Here is a 5,920-nt window from a genome sequence, read left to right on the forward strand (position 1 = left end):
TGACCTGTGTACTTATTGCTGCAATAGATTCATACTGTGATGTTGCACTCCATATGTTTTATGGAAATACGCTTATGAGTATGAATATGACATAACTGGAATATGCTTTATGCAAAAGGTCTCTTGTAAGGTATCAAAACAAAGGTTATAACCTACTGAATATATTCCTCCTATTTGTATGCATGTATCATTCTTGTATCTGAAGCTAGAAATATGAAATGTGACTCTGAGGTCCTATTGTAATTATGCAAAGGTGTGGGCCATTAATAGTGGCTTAGAATCTTGATGGCTCCCATTGACTAGGGCAATTGGTTGTGAATGGATTTATTTACGGAGCAGGTCCTCAAGGAATCAATTCTGAAGCACTTAGAGGAGAAGAAAGTGATCAGGAACAGTCAGCATGGATTCACCAAAGGTTAGTCAGGCATGACTTGCCCAATTGCCTTCTATGATGAGATAACTGGTGCTGTGGATGAGGGGAAAGCAGTGGATGTGTTATTCCTTGACTTTTAGCAAAGCTTTTGATACGGTCTCCCACCGTATTCTTGCCAGCAAGTTAAAGTAGTAGGGGCTCGATGAATGGACTATAAGGTAGATAGAAAGCTGGCTAGATTGTCGGGCTCAGCGGGTAGTGATCAGTGGCTCCATGTCTAGTTGGCAGCCGGTATCAAGCAGAGTGTCCCAAGGGTTGGTCCTGGGCCGGTTTTGTTTAATATCTTCATTAATGATCTGGAGGATGGCGTGGATTGCACCCTCAGCAAGTTTGCAGATGACACTAAACTGGGAGGAGTGGTAGATACGCTAGAGGGTAGGGATAGGATACAGAGGGACCTAGACAAATTAGAGGATTGGGCCAAAAGAAATCTGATGAGGTTCAACAAGGACAAGTGCAGAGTCCTGCACTTAGGACGGAAGAATCACATACACTGCTACAGACTAGGGACCAAATGGCTAGGCAGCAGTTCTGCAGAAAAGAACCTAGGGGTTACAGTGAATGAGAAGCTGGATGAGTTGACATTGTGGCCTTGTTGCCAAGAAGGCTAACGGCATTTTGGGCTGTATAAGTAGGGGCATTGCCAGCAGATCGAGGGATGTGATCATTCCTCTCTATTCAACATTGGTGAGGCCTCATCTGGAGTACTGTCCAGTTTTGGGCCCCACACTACAAGAAGGATTTGGAAAGAGTCCAGCGGAGGGCAACAAAAATGACTAGGGGGCTGGGGCACATGACTTATAAGGAGAGGCTGAGGGAACTGGGCTTACTGAGTCTGGAGAAGAGTGAGGGGGGGATTTGACAACAGCTTTCAACTCCCTGAAGGGGGGGTTCCAAAGAGGATGGATCTAGATTGTTCTCAGTGGTGGCAGATGACAGAACAAGGAGTAATGGTCTCAAGTTGCAGTGGGGGAGGTATAAGTTGGATATTAGGAAAAACTTTTTCACTAGAAGGGTGGTGAAGCACTGGAATGGGTTACCTAGGGAGGTGGTGGAATCTCCTTCCTTAGAGGTTTTTAAGGTCAGACTTGACAAAGCCCTGGCTGGGATGATTTAGTTTGGGATTGGTCCTGCTTTGAGCAGGGGGTTGGACTAGATGACCTGAGGTCCCTTCCAACCCTGATATTCTATGATTTACCTGCAAGCCTTCCTGTGTATGTGTGGGCCAGCCTGTGGGTAATGAAGAATGAAGTCTCACAGGACATGTGACCATGTCACATGATACTGGAATCCATCTTAAATCTGGTACTTTTCCATTTAGAAGGAGGGGTGAGAACCTAGAGAGACAAAAGATTCCTGTCTTGTGCCAAAGCTATAAAAAGGGTGGAACAGAACAAATGGGGGGCTTCCAGTCATGAGAACCCCTGCTTTCCACCAAAGATGCCTGCTGGAACTAACAAGGACTGTACCAAGGGAAAGGATTGGGCCCAGACTAGGAAGGAGTCTAGTCTGTGGAAAAAAGTTTATTGGAACATCTCTGAGGGTAAGATTACCTGTAATCAGTTTCTTAATGTATTAGGCTTAGACTTGCGTGTTTTTTGTTTTATTTTTCTGGTGACTGGGTGCGGGAATAAAGGGGGTCTTAGCGCTGGATCTGGCCTACAGGGAGCTGAAGGCAGGATCCAGGCATAAGAGTCTGCCTTCATAATTGCAGAAATCCTGGCTTGGAAGCAAGATGACCCTTAGCTGCATGGGGGGGGGCCCTGTCTAACAGGAAAAAGGGCAATACAAGTATTACCTCAGGAGTAGCGTCCTCTCATAAATGAAGACGCAAGTTCCCTAATTTGGGGCCTTACTGTAAGTAGGCTATTCAGTTACCCAATCTGCTGCGAGTAAAACAGGGCTTCAAAACACAGCATATGAAGAATCGAATAGGTAGGGTCCAGGGAAACAGACTCCAAATATTAGAAAGCAAATAGGTCGCGTCCAGGAAGCGCTAATCCTCACCATATTAGGAGACAAAAGGATGATTCGGAAGGTAAGGGATAGAGCAGGTACCAAGAGAAGGTAGGCTTCCTTACTGAGCTTGGTCATAAAGAGGATTTAGAAATTCTTCAATCTTTGATTAAAGAGCTGGGGTTAGTAGAGACCTGACTGTAGGAAAACCCCAGAACTGTCATGCTGCATGCTGTCTTCCATCTTAATACATGGTCTTGGGTAACATTTTTTTCTTATTTTTTGCCTTATAATTTTCTTTAGAGTTTTAGATGCAGTTTGTTTTTGGTCCTCTCCTCTTTTACTAATTACAGGATTTAGTGATGCTGACTCTATTTCCTCAAGATTGGAAAAGGTGATCTAGCTATCTCCTTAAATCAAGCCTGTTTCTATTACTTGCTCATGCTCAAATTAGGGAATGCAGTCACATTAATACAAGGGATATTACAAGTCGTGGAATGGAACATGAAGCTTTTCATGAGCTAGTTAGGGGACAATCAGTTGTTTGTTTGTTTTTCCCCAATAGGTATTAAAGAAACACGAAATGGAGAGATTTCCAAAAGCTACAAATGGCAGCAGTTAGGCACAAACACCCAATTTCTAGGAAAAAAATTGAATGGGTGTCTAACTCCTATTTGTGTCTTTGAAAATCTCCCAAGCTTCTAGTTCCCAAGCACATTGTCTTAGAAATCAAACAGTATTTACACAGATTGATCTCCTAAAACATCCGAAACTCAGAGCACTAGGACACAAGAATTTGGCCTGACCAATACCCATTCTGTGCAATGTATTTTATTTAGAGCTAAGCTGAAAGATTATGAACGGGCTGACAAAAATAGTAAGCTGCTGGGTTGGATACTCAGGGTATGGCTACACTTACGGTTTGCAGCGCTGGTAGTTTGCAGCGCTGGTCATCCAGCTGTGTAGGAGCAGCGCTGGTGTGTGGCCACACTCACAGCTACCAGCGCTGGTGTGTGGCCACATTTGGAGCATTTGCAGCGCTGTTGGGAGTGCTGCATTATGGGCAGCTATCCCAGCATTCAAGTGCACCAACGTGCTTTTCAAAAGAGGGGGGTGGAGGGTGGTGTACTGTGACAGGGAGCGGGGAAGATAGAGAGAATGGATTTTTGGAGCCAACACTGTGTTAGCTTCCTGGATTGGAAAAATCACAATGTTCATGAGCCCTTAGTCTTAACTCTAATTGCAAACAGCCTGCCTCCAACATGGACTCCCCCCTGTTTCACTCACTCCCTGTGGTGTACTGTGACAGGGAGCGGGGAAGAGAGAGATTGGAAAAATCACAAAATGTTTGCGAACCCTAACAGCCTGCATCCAACACTGTTTCCCCTGCCTCTCATTTGATCGTTCACAGCCAGGTACAGATAGCTCCTGTTTGCTGTGATCAGTGTTTGTTTTTATAGATAAGCAGTTCAAACGGAGCTCCGATCGGCTCCGTTCTGTTTCATTCACTCTCCCTGCCTGCCTCTCATTTGATTGTTTACAGCCAGGTACAGAACGGAGCTCCGATCGGAGCTCGTTCACAACAAAACAAAGAGAGGCTGCATAACAAAACAAAGAGAGTAATTTATAAAAGCATTCTGGGATACACCTTATTCCCTGGAGGCCAATCACAGCGCTGGTGTGTGGCCACACTTGATGACCAGCGCTGCAGCACCAGCGCTGGAATCCTTATTCCCCATGCTGAGTGAGGTGTACGGCCAGCGCTGCAGCCAGGGAGTTGCAGCGCTGGAAGTGCCCTGCAGGTGTGGCCACTTACTAATTGCAGCGCTGGTGGAGGCTTTCCAGCGCTGCAAATCGCCAGTGTAGCCATACCCTTAGGAGCGATTGAGTAGATAGATGGAGCAGCAGGAATCTATCATTGTCGAGGATGGCACTATTACCAGTGATCCCACTCCAATAAATCAGGTTTGGGAACAGTTTTATAGTGGGTATCATACATCTATGGCTACTTACAGTCCAGTTAGAAGTGATGTGTTTTTAGATAAATGAACTCAAAATACTTAGTGAAGAGCAAGCAGTTGCACTTGATACCCCATTACAAAAGAGGAATTACTGTAACTATAGCTAGTCAGGAGTCTAGGAACACCCAAGGCAGCCTTGCAAAACTATCATGAAAATTTGCCACTTCCAACTATAAAATCTACTCTCGTTCCCTTTACCACAATGACTGATGAGAATGGAGAAAAAAACCCCAAATGATATGTTGTTTGCCCATCCAAAATCACCTGTCCCCTCAATGGGAGTAGAATGTTGTAAGACAACCCAGAGTTAAATGGTCTGCCCATCGGATTAGCTCTCTTATATTCACCATTCTCTTATTAACGCAATATTAGATATATTTGTGTGCTGTCAAAACAGGTCTTTCCTTCATAAATCAACAAATCTCTGATTCTTGCAAACTTAGGGCCAGAGCCTAGAAACACGCACACAAGTAGGAAAACTCATGAGTTAAGTTACTGGTATATGTGTTAGAGAGCCAACGTGGGTGGATATCTTTTATCAGACCAATGTCTGGTGGTGAGAGACAAGCTTTCAAGCTCATGCAGCTAACCAGCTTGAAAAGAGACAGCTCGAAACCTTGTCTCTCTCACCACCAGAAGTTGGTCTGATAAAAGATATTATCTCACCCACCCTGGCTTTCTGGGACCAACATGGCTATAACAACACTGCATGCAATGATGTATGTGTTTGCAGGACTAGAATAATGAGTTACCTGTTGGCTCAAGCCACTGTGGTCAGGCCAGAGTGACTGGTCCTGTAGGTGCTTCCTATCTATATTATGTTTTTTTAATGTGGACCTTCATATTTTGTCTCTATTACTATTACACTGCAAGCTGTTGTCCCAATACATGAGAATCTATCTGCTCAGCCTTCTGGCTGGTCAACCACACAGAATGAGAGATTTGGCTAAAATATCTGCAGATTTCTTATGTCTGTTAATGAAGAAAAAGTATTTGCTTCTGCAGAGTGGGATTTTGTTGGTGATACTGAAGAGAATAAATGTTGGCGATATATTTTTTAATTAGACCAAATTGCTTCATGCAGCTCCTTCACATTTCATAGGGAGATAGTTTCAGGTTTCTAAATGTTTTTGGCTGCACAGCAAGATGTATGAAGTAATAAAATTAGCTTCCAATTAATTCTTTGCAGTTGAGTCTGGAACAGAAAGCTGAGAACTGTAACACCTGAAGTACACAAAAGAAGATATAAACAATTAAAAAAAAAACAGGTTGTAATTCAAAAATGAGGCACTAGAAGAAATTAACAAGGTAAATCCAAATGGGGCTGGTTGTTTCCACTGGATGATACAAAATCTCCTTTTACATTTTATTTTCAGTTAACATTTTAAAATGCATACTCAGTTTTTAACAATATCACTCAGTTTTGAAGATCAGAGGCGCATAAAATATGTCATTTTTAGTGTTCATGTGGAGCACAGATAAGGGCACCTCACAGGCCCAAAAGAGGTTA

The sequence above is a fragment of the Mauremys mutica genome, chromosome 1, assembly GCF_020497125.1.
Source record: "Mauremys mutica isolate MM-2020 ecotype Southern chromosome 1, ASM2049712v1, whole genome shotgun sequence".
Lineage (NCBI taxonomy): Eukaryota > Metazoa > Chordata > Testudines > Geoemydidae > Mauremys > Mauremys mutica.